Raw genomic sequence first — 22614 nt, forward strand, 5'->3', positions numbered from 1 at the left:
TGCATTTTAATTGGAATACTAAGGGGGAAAAAATGGGAAAATGTCATTATTTCTCAGATTTAAGCCATTATAGTTTTAAAATAAAATGTTTTACTGTGGATAAAACCCACACATTTTATTTGCCCATTTGTCCTGATTATTGCAACATTTAAAATATTTCCATAGTACAATGTATAGTGCCAATATTTTATTTGGAAATAAAGGTGCATTTTTTAGTTTTGCGTCCATCACTAATTACAAGCCCATAATTTCAAAAAATGACAATAACATACCCTCTTGACATACATATTAAAAAAGTTCAGTCCCTAAAGAGACTATTTATGTTTAATCTCCCCTCTAACGATCGGCGATGAGAACATGCGCAGGAGCAAGCAGGAGTATCTACGCCCCTGAGAGCTATAGTGGTGTTTTGCAGGGAAGTAAATACCCGTCCTGTGGGAGGGCAAGTGGGTAAACAGCAATATAGCCTGTAATTATTTTACAAATAATATTTAAATATTTTTAAGCCATAAGTATCTTCTATTAAATTCGGTAATATTTTTCTGATCAGTAACTAATCGTTAATATAAACATGTGTATGTATATATACAGTTATGACAAAAATAAAGTACATGTTCTTTCTATAAAGGTTTTACATATCAGGATACAGTAGAAAAACAAATCTGATCCTTAGCCGGTTCTAAAATTATTTGAATGTTAGCTCAAGTGTAAGACAACACACAAGAGATTCCACTATGTCATTATTCATTTAACAAGAAATAAGGTGTACGTACGAAAAGGGCGTCGGGAAAAAAGGGCGCGTGGTATAAACGATAAATGGAAATATCGTTTATAGAAATTATTGTGTAGAATTTCGTTTATAAATAGTGTTTTATGAATTTATAAATCACTAAATAATGTGTATGAGATCGGCAATTCTTAAAACGTTAATCTTCCCTGTTTGTAAAGTGAAACTTATATTTTCGTTTATTAAAAACCCTCCCTGTACCTATCCCTAACCCCTAGACCCCCTGTTGGTGCCTAAACCTAAGACCCCCCTGTTGGTGCCTAAACCTAAGACCCCCCTGTTGGTGCCTAAACCTAAGACCCCCCTGTTGGTGCCTAAACCTAAGACCCCCCTGTTGGTGCCTAAACCTAAGACCCCCCTGTTGGTGCCTAAACCTAAGACCCCCCTGTTGGTGCCTAAACCTAAGACCCCCCTGTTGGTGCCTAAACCTAAGACCCCCCTGTTGGTGCCTAAACCTAAGACCCCCCAGTTGGTGCCTAAACTTAAGACCCCCCTGTTGGTGCCTAAACCTAAAACCCCCTATGGATAATAATGTTTTACAGACATTAATAAATAAAAAATGTAAAGAAAAAAAATGTAAATTATTTTTTTGGGTGGATAATAATGTGTTAGAAATGTTTTAGAAATAGTGATTTATTATCTTCATAAACGTTATTCGTCACGGGCTCATTTTGTAAACTTAAATCATCACAAACATAGTTATAAATCCTTAAAAATCTCCGGGCGCCGTTATAAATCCTTAAAAATCTCCGGCGCCTTATTTTCCCCGTTCAGCGCCCATTAACCGATATTTATAATGGAAGTGAATGGGGCGCCCTTTTTGTCCACTTGTCTCATGCGCCCAAATCTACTGCTTCCAGAAAGAAGCCAAAACTAAGAAGCAGTGTGTGAAAAACTAAGTTCACTCCATGGCTTGTAAAAAGGAAGCTTGTAGAAGCACTTTTAGCAGCAATAACGAAGTAATTGTTCTGTGTACAAATTTATCAGTCACTCACGTTGTGGAGAATTTTGACACACTCTTCATTTGCTTCATTTTATTGGGGTTCGGGACATACACTTATGCACAGTTTTCTTAAAGCAACCCGAGGACCTCTTTAAAAAAAAAAAAAAAAAAAGATTTAAAACTAACCACCTCCTAAGGGAGGTTCATAAATAATGTTTGCTTTGTGGGGGCAGCGTCTGGCACAGCGTCAGCCCCTTAAGATCAAAGTGTCACCTATGTGGCTCAAAGTGCTGAACAAAGTCAGACACTTTGATCCCCTTCAGATCCTAGCTGTGTCACCTTATGTTGTTATTATGCTGGCGTGAGTGCAGTGGGGGAGAAGCTACTGTGCATTAGCTCGTGCTGGCCCTGCTCCCACGCTGATGCTGAGTCGCCTCCTTGCTCTAGTGTGAGGTGGTACAGACCCAGCTGGATCCCCCCACCAAGGCCGCCACCAGGACATCACAGGATTGATTATGGAGCCCGAGTGAGTCATGGGCCCGGCAAAAAGTGCCATGCCCATGGGACCCAGCTGCAGCTGTGCCTGTGTGCTAGGAGCAGCTGGAAACATGATGCACAGTAGACGTGCTTTTCCGCCACATACAGAATTGTGTGTGCCTGTAATTCCTAACCACAGCACAGTGTGGGGAGGAGTACAGGCCGCACACACACACACACACACACACACACACACACACACACACACACACACACACACACACACACACACACACACACACACACACACTAGATACGTTTTTGCCGCGTTTTGGATTCTGTTTCTAATCACATGAAAACCGCAAAAAGAAGGGACGTCTTTAACTATCTGCGGACCGAGCGAGTGCGAATCTACGTCGGGCAGGGGGCGCTGCGGTCCTGAGCGGACATAAACTCTACGTCCCATTCACCGCGCGCCCCTGCCCGTCTCCGCCGCTCGGTCCGCTCTGCCCCCGCCGCTCGTTGCTGCCCCTCCGCCTCTATGACGGCAGAGCACTGTGAGCCGGGCAGGAGCCGTTTTCATTGGCTCCTGGCCCTGTCATTCATGTAAGCCGCTCTCATTGGCTTACATGAAGTGACAGGGTCAGGAGCCAATGAAAGCGGCTCCTGACCGGCGCACAGCGCTCTGCCGTCATAGCGACGGCAGAGAGAGCAGCCTGCGGCGGGGACAGAGCGGCGTGTTCGTCGAGAGCGGCGGATCATTGCGGCGATTCTCGGGAAGCGGCGATTTACGGGACCAGCACCCTCTGGTCCTTAAGGGGGCAGAGGGTGCTGGTCCAGAAAGGGTTAAAGTAAAGAAAATTGTGGGAACCCTTTTATACTACTGCATTACGATTGTGATCAAATTTTGCCCGGTTCTGCATTTCTTTTACAGTTCTCCTTTTGTTCCTAGCAGCAAGAGAAAGACACAAAACAGTCGTAAAAAAATCACATTGTAAAACCGCAAAGAAATTGCAATTTGTATGCAATTTGCAGTATAAGGGCTCAGAGACACTTTAAGTGCTTTTCTGAGCACTTTTTGGCCTTCAGAGCTTTCTGAGAGCTTTTTAAAAAACACTCCCATTGACTTACAATAAAATACGGTAAATTTGAGGTACAATCATGATAAAATTGTGCAATTTTAGCACAATCGTGATTTTACTAAGACTTTAATGTAAGTCAATGGAAGCGTTTTTTAAAAAGCACTCAGAAAGCTCTGATGGCCAAAAAGCACTCAGAAAGCTCTGATTGCCAAAAAGCACTCAGAAAAGCGCTTAAGCCTGGAACCCACTAGGAGTGCTTTTCTGAGCGCTGTGTGATTTGATAAGCTCTTGCTAATGTAATGCGATGTAGTGTGATCCCACTTGAGCGATGTGATTTTATAGAAATCCCCCATAGCATTGCATTAGCAAGAGCTTTTTCACAAAACACTAGTCCTTAGGCCTCATTCACATCTAAAAACGAAAACACAAACGCAAGAGTTTTGCGTTTTGTGCACTGTTTTTTTTAGCACCTCCTGGCGCTCCACTGCGCGCTGCATTTTAGTTAAAACCGCTTTTCTAAGCGCTTTACCAGAGCATTTTTTTCATTCACTCCCTGACGCAAGTCAGGAAGTGAACTCTTTGACTCGGAAAAAAATAAATACAATGCATTTATTCTGAAAAAAATAAAAAAAAATCGCTGCAGAAATCGATTTTGTGAGCGTTTTACGTTTTTTCTATATCTTCCATTGTAGCAAAAATGCCCCCAAAATGGTACAGGGACGCAACACGCTGATATGAACCTTCTCATAGAGATTCATTGCACAAGCGTTTGGTGGGCGATGTGAACAAGCCAAGGCTGCTAGTGGGTTTCAGCTCTTTGAGAGGTCTCTGTTTACAGAACTTCGGAACTTTCCCTGTTCACCAGCAGGTGGCTGGGATCTATCCTCAGATGGGCTGTAGTTCCCTTCACCTGCAGGTGGTAGCAGAGTTAAAAACTATTCTAAACTTCTACCTCCTACCGCTAGATGTCCTCCTTCTAGTTAATTTGTTCTCAATCTGCAGACACACCTGTTTATCCCTTTTGAAGGACTGGACTTCCACCAGTAAACTGCCAGACCATTGTATAACATTGACTGAGTGCTGCTGTAATCTGGTCTCTGCAGTGTTTGCAACTGTTTCTGACTTGCTATGCTATTCCTAGTATTGATACTTACCTGTCCTCAACCTAGCTCCTGTCCCGTTTACACCAAAAATTGCAATTGCTTAGCGATTGTGGTTTTGCAAAGTAATTTTTTAATGAATATGCATTCTTGCACATTCAATCAAGCTGAATTGCTTCACAACATGCTACATGCAGTTTATGAGCTTAATAAAACCACAATGCTGCTGTTGGAACACCCTCATAGAGTTGTATTAGCCAAGTGCTTTTCAAAAAGTGGGCAATTTGAAAAGCACTCAAGGTGTGAACCAGCCTTTAGACATCTTTTCTATGCATGGCTGAACTGCTCATTTGTTTGGTAACACTGCATCTGTCATGTTTGGCACGTAACAGCAAAAAACTGTCCCATAATACGTCCGCCATGTTCAGATGCAACTAGCTGCCTGTGCTGAGCACTAGCAAGTGCCTGGCAGATGGACAGGCGCAGCAGAAAGGAATTCCCAACGTCAGCTGCTCATGGAAAAGAGGTCTAATTTCTACTGCTTTTTAAGGTGGGTATACACATCAGATAAAAGTCTTTAATGAAAGATCACAGACCAATTTTACCCCCTTCCATGTAGTATGAGTGCCATACTCTACACAATCTATTCTATGGAGCTGCACTCCCCATTAGATAAAAATCTTTGCCTACATGCTGGACACAAAGATGCTGTACACATGCAACCGATCAGTATCTGCAAAAGATCTGTTCCTGCAAAATGCATTCATAGTCTATGATATCTGCAGATCTCATACACACCTTGTTTAACGGGGATGGATCTTTAGATCTGCAGATGATTGTCTGATCGGCAGATGAAGGTCCGTTAAACAAGGTGTGTATGAGATCTGCAGATATGATAGACTATGAATGCAATTTGCAGGAACTGATCTTTTGCATGTGTACAGCAGCTTTGTGTATACCATCCTGCAAAGATTTTTATCTGATGGGAAGTTCAGCTCAATAGAATAGACTGAAGGTATGGCTCTCATACTACATGGAAGGGGGTGAAATTGGTCTGTGATCTTTCATTTTCCAAAGACTTATCTGATGTGTGTACCCACCTTTAGAGGTGGGTCAGAAGGATTGCTGTCAGAGCCTGTGCTCGACATTTAATGCCACAATTGAATGCGCCCAGCATTAAGACAAAAGGCAGCGTTCATCTCAATGCGTTTACCATCAGTTGCTAGCGATTGTGTGATTGATTAAAATACTTGAGATGCTGTGTGTAGCAACCAGCGGCGGTTGCGTTTGGTAGTTCTGTGTCCCTCTAGGGGCTAAAAACATGGCATGACGATGAAACCAACGTGATGACAAATGCTTTTCTGCACTGCCCACTTATTTGAACCAGCCCTTAGTTATCTGGTTAAATTGATCCAGCATCTTTGGCCTTGCATATTCCTCCTTTTTATGTACTGTATACCGTACTTTGCTTTCATTGCACTTAGGTTTTGATTGTTTTGTGTGTGCTTACCTGATCAACACATCTGCTATATATACACTATTCATGATAGACAGTAAACATTATTTTCACAGCATTTTGGGGATTGAAATAGAGTAGTTGCTGTAAAGAGAGGTCATCGGTCTGTGTTTTGTACACCTCTTGTAACACTGGCATTCTGATAACACACTTTAATGCTTCAGACTAGCAAACTGCCTAAAATAATGGTTTTGTACAGGTAAATTACATTTGCTGATGCTAAAGTGCATTTGACTAGCAGCACCTGGATAATCCTACCCTCTTAAAGTGGATCCGAGGTGAACGTTTACTCATTGCATAATTGTGTTCCTTTCCTATTGTTTATAGGGCATTCCTCAAGCCAAATACTTTTTTGTTTTTGTTTTAATACTCTAATTCCCTATAAACTAAATAAACCACGCCCACAGGTTTTTAGAGAGCCTTGGCAGTAGCAAGGGTCCATGGGAGCAGTCTGGGCAGGAGGAGGAGGTGTTACTAGCCATTTATTTCAGAGGCAGAGAGGCAGAGGGGAGGAGGGGGGAGGGGGATTAGGTTTTTTTCACAGGCTGAGTGCTCAAGATACAGATAAGCCTGCCTCTGTGTAATGTTTACAAACAACATGGCCGCTGTCATTGTATCACAGGAAGAAATAATCATTTTCTATTAATGCTGTTTGCAGCTAGATTTGCTGTGTAAACTATCTAAACTTTAGATAAGATATATAGACAAGTTGCTTGTTATAGTTAGTTTTTCATCCCGGATCCGCTTTAATTCCTCACAGTGGTAAGAGTGCACTTCATTTTTCCCACCTCCCCATTTTTTTTACTTTTGGAGTGTAGACTGCTGGCAGCACATATACAGCCCGGAGGGGGGAATAACTGTGCAACAGAAAAAGGTAAATGTATTTTAGCTAGATATGGTCAAAGAGATGCAAATAATTGTATCTTGCATGCAGTGTTTGTGCAAATTGCAAACATTGTGTAATTGGACCATTAAGATTAAAGCCTGGTACACACTTTCAATTATGATTGGGCAATGACCGACCAATTTTACCACCTCCAAGTAGTATGAGGTTCAATATTGAATACAATGAGCAGATTGAGTAGGTAAACACACATATTAAATGGAGATGGGATCAGTGGTCAGTGATTGGCCAATCCTAATTGAAAGTGTGTACTAGGCTTTGTTCTATCTATTTTAATTGGCTAGAATTTGATGTTGCATGAAATTTCCATGCAAGCCAGAGTTATTGTGCATCTTGTAGACCATTTCTAATTTGTAGCTAATAGTGCTGTAGAAGAACACACCAATAATTTTTATTTAAAAAGAAAATGCCACAGAAAAACAGATTTTTGTTTTGTTTGTTTGTTAGGGCCGATTCACTTGAGATTAGCGTGGGCATCTCTTTATATAATCTACCTGTGTCCCTGCATCCCATGTCTCTGTGTCAGTGTTTTTGCGCTACGGCGCATGTCCTCCACTGACAGCCACTGGGATACAGGATGCAGAAAGGACCAGGGGGCGGGCAGGCGGAAGGGCATATGAGCGCGGCAGTCAGGCATGCGCGCTGTAATGCTGCAGTTAAACAGTTAAAACAAAGCAACTTACATTGAGGGCCCATACACACTGGATCCTTAAAGCTTCAAATCGCTTATAAGGAATATGCACTGACAACAGTCATGTGTACCTTAAGGCTCATACACACATCAGACTATAGTCTTTGGAAAATGAAAGATCACAGACCAATCTTACCACCCTTCATGTAGTATGAGAGCCATACCTACACAGTCTTTTCTATGGAGCTGAACTCCCCATCAGAAAAAAATCTTTGCAAGATGCTGCACACACAGATGCTGTACAGACACAAAAGATCAGTATCTGCAAAAGATCTGTTCCTGCCAAAGATCCGTTCCTGCAAATTGCATTCATAGTCTATGAGATCTGCAGATCATCATACACACCTTGTTTAACTGACATACATCTGCAGATCAGACAATCATCTGCAGATCTGAAAATACATCCTGGTGGATCTGATCTGCAGATGAATGTCTGTTAAACAAGGTGTGTATGATGATCTGCAGATCTCATAGACAATGAATGCAATTTGCAGGAACGGATCTTTGGAAGGAACAGATCTTTTGCAGATACTGATCTTTTGAATGTCTACAGCATCTTTGTGTGCAGCATCGTGCAAAGATTTCTGTCTGATGGGGAGTTTAGCTCCTTAGAATAGACTGTGTAGGTATGGCTCTCATACTACATGAAGGGTGGTAAGATTGGTCTGTGATCTTTCATTTTCCAAAGACTGTGGTCTGATGTGTGTATGAGCCTTTACATCAGAAAGAACCTTTTCTGGTATTCTGGAGGAAGCCCGTTTCTCCTTCCCTTGCATAATGGAAGGGGGAAAACTTGCATGCTTTATGCATGAGGCATGACAAGCATTTGAAAAATGTCCATAACGTGTAAAGGGAACTTGTTTGTTGTTCCTTTTCACAAAGCTGAATATAAACTCATTACAGTAGCCAGTGGAATGTCAGGTGTGTTTAGGAGGTGTGGGAAGCACCACTGTGTGGGTGTTACACACAGAAACACTTACAAGGAAGCTGACAAGATCCACAAAGTCCAGTAGCAGCTTATCGAGTTTTTGAAATGTTACCAAGTATCAACTCTTACAGATTATAAAGGCTTAGTGAAAAGTACTAAAATACGCAAACGCACATGGTGGGTAGGAACTCAAATAGTATGGAACTGATAAGAAATACATTCATAAAGAAACAGTACAGTGTATTTTCAGTTGAATTGGACCATACCATGCATGCATATTACCTGAGCAATGCAAAGCGCAAATATGTAGGTGACAAATACTGTACATAAAAACTATATTTTGTAACGATCTTATGCAACCAGTTAGTTTGTTTAACCACTTGAGGACCACAGTGGTAAACCCCCCTAAAGACCAGGCACATTTTTACTAAAATGGCCAGTGCAACTGTAAGGCCAAGCTGTAGGGCCGCACAACACAGCACACAAGTGATTCCCCCCCTTTCCCCCCACCGACAGAGCTCTCTGTAGGTGGGGTCTGTTTGCAACCCCCCCCCCACCCCGTGTCACACGGCTGTCCCCAGTACAGCGCTGCTGCTGATCGCAGCGCTGTACATGTAGACTGTGATTTCGCCGTCTAGCAGTCTCCAGAGCGGGAGATGCGCGCGCAGCCTGCGCACGATCTCCAGCAAAATGCAGCCCCAGGACTTGGCGCCGATCGGCATTAGGCGATCCTGGGGCTGCCGCCGTGGCCACGCCCATTGGCGTTAGGCAGTCCCCAGGAGGTTAAGATAGCTAAAAAAACAAAAAACAAAAAACAAACATTCAAATAATCATTACCAGGCAGCAGTGAGCAGGCAGCAGCAGGCCTAAGGCTCCCTGCACACTGCATGCGATTCCGATTTTTAATCGTTACTTCATGCTGCATCTTTTCTCCGTTTTTCTGTTGATTGAATTCAGGGAAAATCGGAAGCGGAATCGGAATTGCAAAATGGATTTGCAGTGTGCAGGGAGCCTAAAGGTGGCCACACACCATATCATTTTTTACATTTCCACACACCATATCATTTTTTACATTTCTGTTCAATTCAAGAATAGCAATCAATTTTATCTGACTGACACTAACAATTAAAAATCTGACCAATGTACCATACACCTATGTTAAATTTTCCCCCAATCATGAATAAAATGAAAGCTCAGTAAAAATAGATTGGAACTGTACATCAAGTAATTGACAATCCATCACACACCATACAATTCTTGATAAAGTTGGTCTGAAATTTCCAACATGTCCAATCTCCAAAAATGGGGGAAAAAAAACAGGACATTCGATCGGATTTATCGATCGGAAAAAAAAAAAGCTGTCGATTGTTTGGGACAACCAAGCAGAATTATCGATTTGGTGAAAAATTGGATCTTTTAATTGTATGGTATGTGGCCACCTTAAAGAGGAACTCCAGTGAAAATAATGTAATAAAAAAATGTGTAATTTTTACAATAATTATGTATAAATGATTTAGTCAGTGTTTGCCCATTGTAAAATATTTTAAATCCCTGATTTATATTCTGACATTTATCACATGGTGACATTTTTACTGCTGGCAAGTGATGTAGCTGCTGCTTGCTGTTTGGGCAGTTGGAAACGGCTGTAAACAGCTATTTCCCACAATGCAACAGGGTTCACAGACAGGAAACTGCCAAGAGTACGTAATCAGAATTTCTTTGTGGGAGGGGTTTCACCATAGTCTCAGCCATACAGCGCCCCCTGATGGTCTGACTCTGTTTTTGAAAAGGAATAGATTTCTCATGTAAAAGGGGGTATCAGCTACTGAATTGGGATAAAGTTCAATTCTTGGTCGGAGTTTCTCTTTAAGGCCTCTCTTCCACGGACTGTTGACAGGCAGTGAAATGCCTCTCAAACTCTCACAACTGCTTGCTGCTGCCTGGTAAATGCTCACTGCTGCCTGGCAACTGCTTGCTGAGCAACAGTTCAACTGCCCGTGGAAAAGAGGCCTTAGAGGCTTTGAAATAGGTACAGAGACAGCAAAATAGCAAGAAAGATCCTGCTCAGATCCAAACATTTACATAAATGAAGCAAACTCCTGAAAGACATTTAGGACAAACTAGATCACTTAGGGCCCATTTCCACTGGAAGTTAAACAGTGTGCTCAGCAAGCAGTTAGGCCCAGTGCACACCGAGCGGTTTTAGCAGCGATCCGCCAACCGCATCCGCCTGTGAAAACGCTTGGCTAATGTATTTCAATGGGATGGTGCACACCAGCGGTTTGAGGTTTTTAGCAAACCGCAAACGTGCCTCCTGCTGCACGTTTGCAGTTTGCAGAAGCGTTTCTGCCTCAATGTAAAGTATAGGAAAAATGCAAACCGCTCTGGAAAACGCTAGATCAGAGCGATTTTTCAGGCGTTTTTGTTACAGAAGCTGTTCAGTAACAGCTTTTACAGTAACAATATTATTAATCTGCTACACAAAAACGCTGCCAAAAACGCTAGGCATGTTTAGAAAACTTCTCAAAAACATGCCTAGAATCACTGTGAAATCAGCTCCAAAAACCCCTAGCGTTTTGACGATCTGCTAGCGGTTTTGGTGCGCACTGGGCCATACCAGGCAGCAGTGAGCAGTTACCAAACACCAGGAAGTAGTTGTGAAAGTTTGAGAGGCATTTCACTGCCTATCAACTTCCCGTGGAAAAGAGGCCCTATACATATTTCTGACAATTCAGTCACAGGGATGTCAAGCTCTGTGCCTAAAAAAACCCTCAGTTGGTATTGATTGGAGGTGGTGACTCAACAAGGAGAGTTTCTGTAGGTTCCTAACTCCTATCCGTTGTTATGATCTGTAATCAGTTTTTAAACTTAGTACTATAATTTAAAGTGGACCTGAGCTTTTGAAAAGTGTTCATTCCACATAGAATTGCAGTAGAAATCGGGTGCACTAAGCTGTTTGTTTGAGTGTAATTATCTGTATGAGTGTAATTATCTGTAGGAGTGCGTTATCAGTAGGCATGACTCACAGTGCCTCAGGGCTGACAGGAGCTGGCTGTACAGGGCTGTACTGGAAAAGACAGATGTTTGAACCATTTCTTTTTGCTTTCTGAAAGTTCCTTCAGTAAATTTTCAGGGCTTCTTTTGGATTTCTGTGCATTGTAACAGACATTTTTACCTGATGTGCCTAATCTTTTAGAGAAGAGAGGAAGTTATGAGCTCAGATACAAATGTGTATTGATTTGCTTGATGTCTAATTACACCCTATACAGGGAGTGCAGAATTATTAGGCAAGTTGTATTTTTGAGGAATAATTTTATTATTGAACAACAACCATGTTCTCAATGAACCCAAAAAACTCATTAATATCAAAGCTGAATATTTTTGAAAGTAGTTTTTAGTTTGTTTTTAGTTTTAGCTATTTTAGGGGGATATCTGTGTGTGCAGGTGACTATTACTGTGCATAATTATTAGGCAACTTAACAAAAAACAAATATATACCCATTTCAATTATTTATTTTTACCAGTGAAACCAATATAACATCTCAACATTCACAAATATACATTTCTGACATTCAAAAACAAAACAAAAACAAATCAGTGACCAATATAGCCACCTTTCTTTGCAAGGACACTCAAAAGCCTGCCATGCATGGATTCTGTCAGTGTTTTGATCTGTTCACCATCAACATTGCGTGCAGCAGCAACCACAGCCTCCCAGACACTGTTCAGAGAGGTGTACTGTTTTCCCTCCTTGTAAATCTGACATTTTATGATGGACCACAGGTTCGCAATAGGGTTCAAATCAGGTGAACAAGGAGGCCATGTCATTAGTCTTTCTTCTTTTATACCCTTTCGTGCCAGCCACGCTGTGGAGTACTTGGACGCGTGTGATGGAGCATTGTCCTGTATGAAAATCATGTTTTTCTTGAAGGATGCAGACTTCTTCCTGGACCACTGCTTGAAGAAGGTGTCTTCCAGAAACTGGCTGTAGGACTGGGAGTTGAGCTTGACTCCATCCTCAACCCGAAAAGGCACCACAAGCTCATCTTTGATGATACCAGCCCAAACCAGTACTTCACCTCCACCTTGCTGGCGTCTGAGTTGGACTGGAGCTCTCTGCCCTTTACCAATCCAGCCACGGGCCCATCAAGACTCACTCTCATTTCATCAGTTCATAAAACCTTAGAAAAATCTTGAGATATTTCTTGGCCCAGTCTTGACGTTTCAGCTTGTGTGTCTTGTCCAGTGGTGGTCGTCTTTCAGCCTTTCTTACCTTGGCCATGTCTCTGAGTATTGCACACCTTGTGCTTTTGGGCACTCCAGTGATGTTGCAGCTCTGAAATATGGCCAAACTGGTGGCAAGTGGCATCTTGGCAGCTGCACGCTTGACTTTTCTCAGTTCATGGGCAGTTATTTTGCACCTTGGTTTTTCCACACGCTTCTTGCGACCCTGTTGACTATTTTGAATGAAACGCTTGATTGTTCGATGATCACGCTTAAGAAACTTTGCAATTTTAAGAGTGCTGCATCCCTTTGCAAGATATCTCACTATTTTTTACTTTTCTGAGCCTGTCAAGTCCTTCTTTTGACCCATTTTGCCAAAGGAAAGGAAGTTGCCTAATAATTATGCACACCTGATATAGGGTATTGATGTCATTAGGCCACACCCCTTCTCATTACAGAGCTGCACATCACCTAATATGCTTAATTGGTAGTAGGCTTTCTAGCCTATACAGCTTGGAGTAAGACAACATGCATAAAGAGGATGATGTGGTCAAAATACTCATTTGCCTAATAATTCTGCACTCCCTGCACAAAGAAGATATAATCTGGGAACATTTAGCAGTATTATTGGGACATATTCACTGAACTTTGGTAAAGTTGCCATACGCAGGAAGCACACAATTTTACAAGCATCTGTTGTGCAATTAGCACAACCCATGTTACCTAGGTAATGTGAGATTTGTTAGAGTAATTCACACTGCGGAAGTAGTGTAAGGTAAAGCAGGTTGGGAAAGTGCGCTATGTGCGCTGCATAGTCTGCATAAGAAATTTGACTTACGTTTTTAGTGAATATATATGACCCATTCTTCTGTTTGAAATATATATTATGTAGCATTTTTTGGAAAAGAATGCTCTTCTACACACTGCACAAAAGGAACTATATTCCACACATGAAGAAATTAATATACAATATAGCAATTAAGTGACATCTCCTTGTGTGTCTATGTGTAGAAATATTAGATAAACTTCATTAAGGCAGAGTCTAATTATTGGGGAACAAAGTATGCACTATGCATTGCCGCAGGCACTGTTTGTTAAAAAAAACCACATACTTAGTATTAGGCCACTTGCCTTAGTCTTTATTAGTGTGACAAACAGGAATGTCTTGAATGTAATACTTTTGAAACTTGCGGAACCTGATTTTCAGATGGAATGAAATTTACAAGTGTAAAGCTGAACCATTCATTCATTCATTGCACTGTATGGAAGCAACACTGTTCTATAACTATTTCTCAGTGAGACAAGTAAGCTTTAAGAAAACTCGAGGTGGATCTTCGGGGGGCAGATGGGACACGGAGCCATGTTCTCTGCTTAATGACATAGCTCTGTGCCCCCCAAGCGCGGCTCTCTGCCCCCCCTCCACCGCACTATAGCCCCCCTAGTTTAGCAACAAGGTTTGTTGCTAACTCAGAGATAAACACAGGGAAGGGGAATTCCCTGTTCAAAACGTGTGTCAGGGGCATTCCTGCAGGGTTTTCTCTCCCCTGGCCGCGCCTCCTGCCGCTCCCCCGCCTCCCTGCACGCACAGTCTCTCAGCCCAGCACTGTGACCTATAGGTCACCACAGTGAAAGTGGGCCATTGCGGCCCATGGGAGCGGCAGTTTTTGCAGCTACCTGATCCGCCCAGCCCCGTGGATCAGGTAGCCTACTTTTATTCGTCATTTTTTGAGTCCACCTCTCTTTTAAAATGGACCAAATAATACTCAGAATGTCCCCAAAATGGCAATATGCAAAAAGATACCTAATATAACAATGTGCAGATTTCTAAAATAAATGTCTGCATAGTGTGCCCTCAAAACAAGAATATGCAGAGTGTCCCTTACAAACTCCCCACAAATAATATTTAGAGTTAAATATAGGCAGACTGCTCTCCACAGATATAGCCAAAGTGCCCCCCTCCACCCAAATAGAGGCAGACCCCCCCCCCCCCAATAAACATAGGCAGCGTGTCCCACACAAATATAAGTCCCCTAATCATTGGTGTTCAGTGGTTTATACAGTAAAGGGTAAGAAGTATTTGATCCCCTGCTGATTTTGCCTGTTTGCCCTCCGGCCAAGAAGTGACCAGTCTATAATTGTGATGGTAGGTCTATTGTAGCTGTGAGATACAGAATAATAGCAAAAAACACTCAGAATCTCAGTGCCCCAAAGTCATAACCCCAGAAGCCAGAACCCAATGTGCATTATAATGAGTGAAATAGTGATGTTATCCCCTATCAAAAGATGACTTAGTACATGGTGGCAAAACCCTTGTTAATAATCACAGAGGTAAAATGTGTCTTGTAGCTGGCCACTGGGGTTGGACACATCTCGAGAAGGATTTTCGCTCACTCTTTTTTGCAGATCCTCTACAAGTCAGTAAGGTTTTGAGGCTGATGTTTGGCAACTCAAAACTGAGGGGAACCTTCAGCACCCTTCACAGATCTTCTTTTGGATCTGGCTTGGCCACTCCAGAAGCTTTATGTGCTTTTTTTTTTGAGTCATTCCTTTATGGCCTTGTGTTTTGGGTCATTGCCATGCTGGAATACCCATCCACGACCACGACCCATTGCACATTTTTTGTGTGTGTATACCCACCTTTAACCTAAAGTGAAAATACATTAACGGAACTGTCTGTCTCTATATACAGTAATAATGGTTTATGAAACATCTTATTTATTCCCTGGTGTCAGAATGTTTGTCACACATGAGTTGTATGCCCTTTAATTAGATTTTAGTAAGAACTATGCAGCAGTCTAAGGCCTCTTTTACATGGACCGTTGAACCGTGTGCAAGCAGCAGTGAGCAGTTACCAGGCAGCAACATGTAGTTACCAGGAATCAGTGAGCAGTTGTGAGAGTTTGAGAGGCATTTCACTGCCTATCAACAGTACGTGGAAAAGAGGCCTAACTTTATTAAATGGCATAGAAACTGTCAAAAACTGACAATTACAGCCCTGGGTAATTAACCTTTACAGTGACTAAAAGGATTAAGGGAACACAATGATAGTATTATGTGTAGACATACTTCTAGATCTTCATGCATTCTCCTGCTGTGGATGTGGCTAACTTTGTACTACTTTTGCACTTGCACTTTGTGTTTGGCTAACGGCTATTTTCCAGGTGTAACATATTTGAGCCTCAGGATAGTGTGCCTTATTTGTAATGTGATTACTATGAGTAAGGGGGTGTCCAGTACAAGGAGGTCAGTGTGGAACTCCAGTGACCAAAGAAAAAAAGACACAGAAACAGACCAGGAGCACCAATAGTGTAGTATTTTCACAAAAAGAAAATAAATCCACAATAAGGGCTGGTGCACACCAGAGCGGTTCTGGAGCGTTTTTAAAATGCTAGTGGTTTGAAAACTGCTTAGGTAATGTAGTTCAGTGGGCTGGTGCACACCAGAGCGGTTTGTTTTTTCCAAAAACGCAAACTTGGGGGCTGCACCTTTTTTTTAGATTTCTGGGGTGGTTTCTGCCTCAATGTTAAAGTATAGGAAAGTGGAAAACCGCTCTGAAAAAAGCTAGATCAGAGCGGTTTTCCAAGCGTTTTTGTTACAGAAGCTGTTCAGTAACAGCTTTACTGTAACAATATATGAAATCTGCTAAACAAAAACACTCCAAAAAATGCTAGGTATGTTTAGTAAATCTCTCTAAACATGCCTAGAATCGCTCTGAAAATCTGCTTCAAAAACTTCTAGCGTTTTGCAGATCTGCTGGAGGTTTTTGGTGTGTACTGGGCTTAATACTACTCACAAACACGGGTTGTTTTTAGGCAAGCACTGTTTAGAGCATGTTGAGAAAACCATCTCCACTTGGATACAATATGGAAGTTAAAGAATAATTTATTAGACACCAAAAAAAACATGTGTCTCAGGTTTCACCCGCTTCTTCAGGTCTTCAGGTTTACACTCACACTGGGGTGCTATGAGTGTCTGTTGCTGGATATTGAGGGTTTATGTCGGGTATTGACAGTGCTGTCAGGCAATTTATACTTTTGGTTGCTTTGGTGCTTTTGTGCCTGTTTATATATCTGTATAGTTGTTATCACAATGTTGTGCATTATGTCCCCTTCCCTTCTCCCTCTTTGCAATGTTAAAGGGAGCATGGGCAGGTTTTAAGCAGGATTGGTCAAATTGTATACACATTTATATTATGTCATATGTAACTTCAGGTACACTTTAAACAGAGACACAAGATGAAGCATGACTGTGAATATTTGGAATTTCAAGTCTACAGATGACCTTCAATTATGAAGCAAGGAAGAATTTCAGAAACTAAATCCTTTCTGTGTAAACTGAGAGCCAAACATATTTATTTAACTATCCGTTAACATCTGTGACGCAGCAGAAAGATATGTATTCACTTCCTGGTTACGCTGTAGATGTCAACAGTATATAATTAAAAAGTGTAAGGACTGCAAGAAATATAATTAGAGTAATAAGGTCTGGCCGGTGTAAGGTAGTATTACCTTCCCAAAAACATACAGAAAAGTTAATTGGCTCCCCAATAAACTGGCGCAAGCCTACAATGGACATATGGCTATGGTAGGAATTACACTAAGCGCACCTTTGAGGGACAGTTAGTGGCAAGACTATACACTCTGTAAAAGCACTATGGAAGATATCAGTGCTATATAAATACTAAATGATCAAAACAAGAATATACACATACTGTACCAGTTCTACCTGTCCTAATGTATAGTTGCTAAGAAGGTAAGAGTAATGTATTAAATATACATAAATAATGTATATTAGGTAGAGTCCTTCACTAAATCTGACTATGGTTTTGCTCACCATATCAACATGGCCATCCCTTCCATGAAGCAGGCTGAACCATATGATTCAGTGTAGCTGCTTATAGGGGCCCAAAGCAGAAAATATATTTCGCCCAGGACGAAGAGGGAAATGCCCCAGCCTGCCAGTCACACATCAGCAGGCAGCAGCAGAAGCTATGAGGAGGAGCTGCCACCGAAGAAGAGGTCACATGAGGGGAAACCCAACGGGAAAGCAGCAGGCAGCGTGTCAGCATAATACCCCTACACATCCGCACTCAGCCGAACACCTATCGGCCCCAGTCACTCACCTACCAGCACTCAGCTACTCCCCTATCAGCACTATAACAAAGGCAGTGTTTTTCCGGGGAGAGGGGGCCGACTTCCTCCTCACTCCTCACTAGTTTGCTTCAGGCAGAAAAAATCTAGAACGTCCCTTTGATATAAAAAATATTGCTTATTCCTTTTTCTCAGAAGCCTGTGGTAAGAACTTTTGATTTCAATGGTTAGATGTTTGTCCAAGGCCAGTAATTCACTTGAAAGCAAATACATATGGGAGATGGATGCCAAATTTCACTGCCACAGTTTTACTCTAACTGGCAACACAGAGTTTGTTAATTTCAAGGCACATTGTCATCCCCCCTTATCTCCCCCCCCCCCCAAAAAAAAAAAAAAAACAAAAGAAAAACATTTAGCATGGCTTCACATGCATAAGCATACACAATGGTTGCCTCCTGAAGGAGCTGAGAGCTGTACAGATGCCTTGCTCAGCTACAGCAGGATAGAGTTGAGGGATAGTTGTGAAATGAGAATGCTCATGTGGTTGTCTTTAAAAGCTCTGGCATTCTGGATGTTGAAATGAGCTCAGGGAACACCTATACATACGAGGCATAATGAGTCGAAAATAAGCTATCACTTAAAACAGAGAAAACTACAAATTAAGCAAGTGCCCTTTGATAAAAGGACAAAGTGATGCTAGTACAATTCATTAGTACAATTCATAGAGCAAAAACTTTGATGGGACCCTCACTGTTCACACCCTTCTCCCCTAATGGGGTCATATAAGAAGTGCGGCCATTATAATTTTACCCTCAGTGACATGACACAAGTGTGGACACAGCAACCCCTACTCAGGAGGATGGAGCCCGGTATTGGAGGGAGGGTGGGTAAGTAGTTGGAGCCTCTCATATCTCTGGGCCACCCTATAGTTGCAGAGACTGATCCTCCTTTAGTTACATCCCTGCTAATATACATATAGTTTTAACTTTTACTCCTTCCAATCTGCTATTGCACTGATTCCCCCACTCTGCATCTCTTTACCAGATGTCATGAAACTGTAGAGCCTGTTGAGATAGCTGGATTTCCAACAGTCATTAATCAAGACAGTCGTTATCAGTTCTGAAAAGCTGAAACTGCATCTCTTAAAGAGAACCCGAGGTTTGTTTAAAGAATGTTATCTGCATACAGAGGTTGGATCTGCCTATACAGCCCAGCCTCTGTTGCTATCCCAAACCCCACTAAGGTCACCCTGCACTCTGCTATCCCTCATAAATCACAGCCGTGCTGTGAGGCTGTGTTTACATCTGTAGTGTCAGTCTCAGCTGCTCCCCCGCCTCCTGCATAGCTCCGGTCCCTGCCCCCGTCCCTTCTCTCCAATCAGCAGGGAGGGAAGGGATGCAGGCGGGGACTGGAGTTCTGCAGGAGGCGGGGAGAGCAGCAGACTGACACTATAGAGATAAACACAGCCAGCTCTGACAAGCTGTTTGTCAGCAGCGTGGCTGTGATTTATGAGGGATTGCAGAGTGCAGGGGGACCTTAGGGGGGGTTTGGGATAGCAACAGAGGCTGGGCTGTATAGGCAGATCCAGCCTCTGTATGCAGATAATATTCTTCAAACCCACCTCGGGTTCACTTTAAGGTGGCCATACACTGATAGATTTGCTGCAGATTCGACCATCAGATAGATTTCTGTCAGATGCCTGTCAGGTCGGATCTGACAGGAATCTATCTATGTGCCACTGCCACACAGTAGAAACAGATTTCCAATACATTTCAGAATTAAATCTATTGAAAATTGATCTAAATGCATTATTGCACCATTAGATCCAATGCAACTCTATGGGCCATGGACCTGCTGCCAGCAGCAGATCTATCTGACAAGATGGAAAATCTCGGTCGATCAAAATCGATCAAAATTGGCTGTAAATAAATCGGTCGATCGAGCGTGCATCGATTTGCGGCCGATCGATTTAATCGATTGATCAATATCTGAAATTGACCAGTGGATGGTCCCCTTTACACAGCCCAGGTGCAGAACCTTGGTGATAGACTTGCTTCAGAATATTTAGTGAATACCTGCAACACATGTCCCTTTTGGTAATTGGGTAACAGTTTGGGGGAGGTAGAGCTAGGAATATGATGTTCTTAGGAATTGCATCTTAGAGAGGAAGCCATGCAGCAGCAATTACCAGGTGAGTGACAGTGCTGCCTGGCTGCCCTTGTCAGAGCAAAACAAGCAGAAATAAAAGTCTTGCCAACAAACACAGTGCATTCCTTAAAAAGGTTGCTTACAATTACAGCATATCCAGGGCCGGATTTACCATAAGGTACTGTAGGCACGTGCCTAAAGGCACATGATGATGGGAAGGTAACTCAATCCCCTCCCAGAGTGCCCCCCTCCCTCTTCCCCATGAGAGTAAATGAGAGGTTATTCACCCTGGTCTTGGTATTCTACTAACAAGATCTCCCTTCAGTCAGCGGCACCTCTAGCTACTTAATACTGAGGGTACTTCTGGCTACCTAATACTAAGGGGCACCTGTAGCTACCTATGACGGACAAGGGAAGTAAGGGAGAAGTGACAGCTGGACCAGCCAGCACACATAGGTTCATGGAGGATGAAGTCTAGGATGCCAGGACATCTGTGCCTATAGACTCTTGTGGGGTAAATCCTGGCCTGAGCATATCAGCATTGGCATAATAATAAAAGGAAATTTATAAAGCCATTCAGAAACCTACCGCAGTGATTTACAAGATCTAGTCAGAGGCATGTTGAAAATCAGTATACTTATTCCATTGTGTTGGGGTTAACATCAAGCCCCTCAGTCTTAAAGCACTTACATGGTTTCCAGTGGCATAGCTAAGGCTCTTTGGGCCCCAGTGTAAGTTTTTTACATTGGGCCCCCCAAGCACTGTATACATAACAAGACATCCACAGCCACAGATGGTTACCAATATCTGCAAACAGTCAAAGACAGCTCCCCCAACATTTGCAAACAATAACAACAATAACAATAATATTTTTATAGCGCTTTTCTCCCTGGGGACTCAAAGTGCTGTGACCCTGCATTATGCAGTCTCAAAGGCTCGGGAAAAGAGGTGCGTTTTTAGCCTTTTTTTTTGTAAAGCTGACCAGAGAAGGAGCCTCTCGTACTGATTGTGGAAGTAAGTTCCATAGAGTAGGAGCAACATAGGAAAAGGCCCGAGCACCAAATGTTAAGTGTATCCTGGGAATAACCAACAATCATAGATGAACCCCTAATATCTGTCAGCAGTCATAGGTGTTCCTCAATACCAGCCAACAGCCACATATGGCTCCCAATATCTGTCAGCAGTCATAGGTGGCCCCCAATGTCTGCCAGCAGCCAAATATAGATCCCAATATTTTCCAGCACCACAATACCTGTCTGAGATGATCCCTGCCACTGTCAGTGGTTAGAAAATACTACATAGCTGATGACATACTGTGGGTTAAACTAGAAATCTATAACATATTCTGGCGAACTTTAGAGATAACAGGACAGTGGAATGTAAGAAACGCACTGGGGAGCACTGAACAGCTTGGGCACTAGAACTTTGTCATGCTATAGTTGACGCTTGTAGCACCTCTTACTTTATAAAGGACAACTGAAGTGAGAAAAATATGGAGGCTGCCATATTTATTTCCTTTTAAACAATACCAGTTGCCTGGCAGCCCTGTTGATCTATTTCGCAGCAGTAGTATCTGAATAACACCAGAAACAAGCATGCAGCTAATCTTGTCAGATCTGACAATAATGTCAGAAACAACTGATCTCCTGCATGCTTGTTCAGGGGCTATGGCTAAAGGCAGAAGATCAGCAGGGCTGCCAGGCAACTGGTATTGCTTAAAAGGAAATAAATACTGTATGGTAGCCTCCATATACTTCTCACTTCAGTTGTCCTTTAAGCACTGCTTCATTACCTATGCTCCCACCACCAAGCCAAGTGGTCTCCATTCTCTCCTGACCACAAGACAGTGACATTGTAACAGTAACATTACAAAGTAATGCAGTTGCTGGATTTGACTTCTGGTAGTGAAAAGGGCACTGGAAAGTGTGCTCTGAACACTGTTTAAAAAGTACAGAAAAAAATTGTGGGCACTGCTAGAGGCCCTAAGCAACTCTACTGCAGTGCAAAGTGAGACCTTTTTTAAAGGCTCGAGTCATTATTATTGCAGGTTATAAAAGATGTTTAAGCAACCTGCAGTTTGTACTACTGTATCTATTTGTCAAAATTAGCAAAAGTTTCCATTACTTTCATATAACAGCGATAAAATCTTACTCATTATTACTCAAAAGTAAGGAGGCGCCAGAAGAATAAAAGGAGGATCAGATTTAAAAAGTTAAAATTGTAGGTGGCAATGGTGGACTTGCTCACCTCACAAAGAGCACAAGCACTGGTTCAGTGTAATAAAATTATACAATTTAATTATTACTCCTTATCAGAAAAAACAAAATTGCAATTTTGTTTTTTCTGATAAGGAGTAATAATTAAATTGTATAATTTTATTACACTGAACCAGTGCTTGTGCTCTTTGTGAGGTGAGCAAGTCCACCATTGCCACCTACAATTTTAACTTTTTAAATCTGATCCTCCTTTTATTCTTCTGGCGCCTCCTTACTTTTGAGTACATTTTGATCCACCTGGTGGATGGGTGTTGACACCCCTCGTTTTTTCTTCTACGGAGAGCGACTTTCTTAACCTGAGCGAGGACAGGTCTAATCTCCTCGCCTGCGATCGAAGTGGTTGCCCCTATTGGCAACCCATACTTGTGAGTATAAACTCTTCTTTTCCATAATTGTGCCTTATACCAAACGATAATACACCATTGGGGGCTCTCGATCTCTTCTCTTT

At 42.2% G+C, this 22614-nt stretch overlaps 1 protein-coding gene across 5 annotated transcripts in view; it reads right to left on the reverse strand.

The window, feature by feature from the left end:
• SYTL5 (synaptotagmin like 5) overlaps positions 1-22614 on the reverse strand; it is a 331232-nt gene that overhangs the window by 170755 nt on the left and 137863 nt on the right. Inside the window, exon 1 of one of the 5 annotated variants that reach the window (XM_068269885.1) lies at positions 1783-1843. The exons of the other annotated variants lie outside the window; for them this stretch is intronic. The gene's annotated coding sequence lies outside the window, so the exon portion shown is untranslated. Of the gene's footprint in view, positions 1-1782; positions 1844-22614 lie in introns of those variants that run through there. 5 annotated transcript variants of the gene reach the window in all.

Source organism: Hyperolius riggenbachi, chromosome 2 (assembly GCF_040937935.1).
Source record: "Hyperolius riggenbachi isolate aHypRig1 chromosome 2, aHypRig1.pri, whole genome shotgun sequence".
NCBI lineage: Eukaryota > Metazoa > Chordata > Amphibia > Anura > Hyperoliidae > Hyperolius > Hyperolius riggenbachi.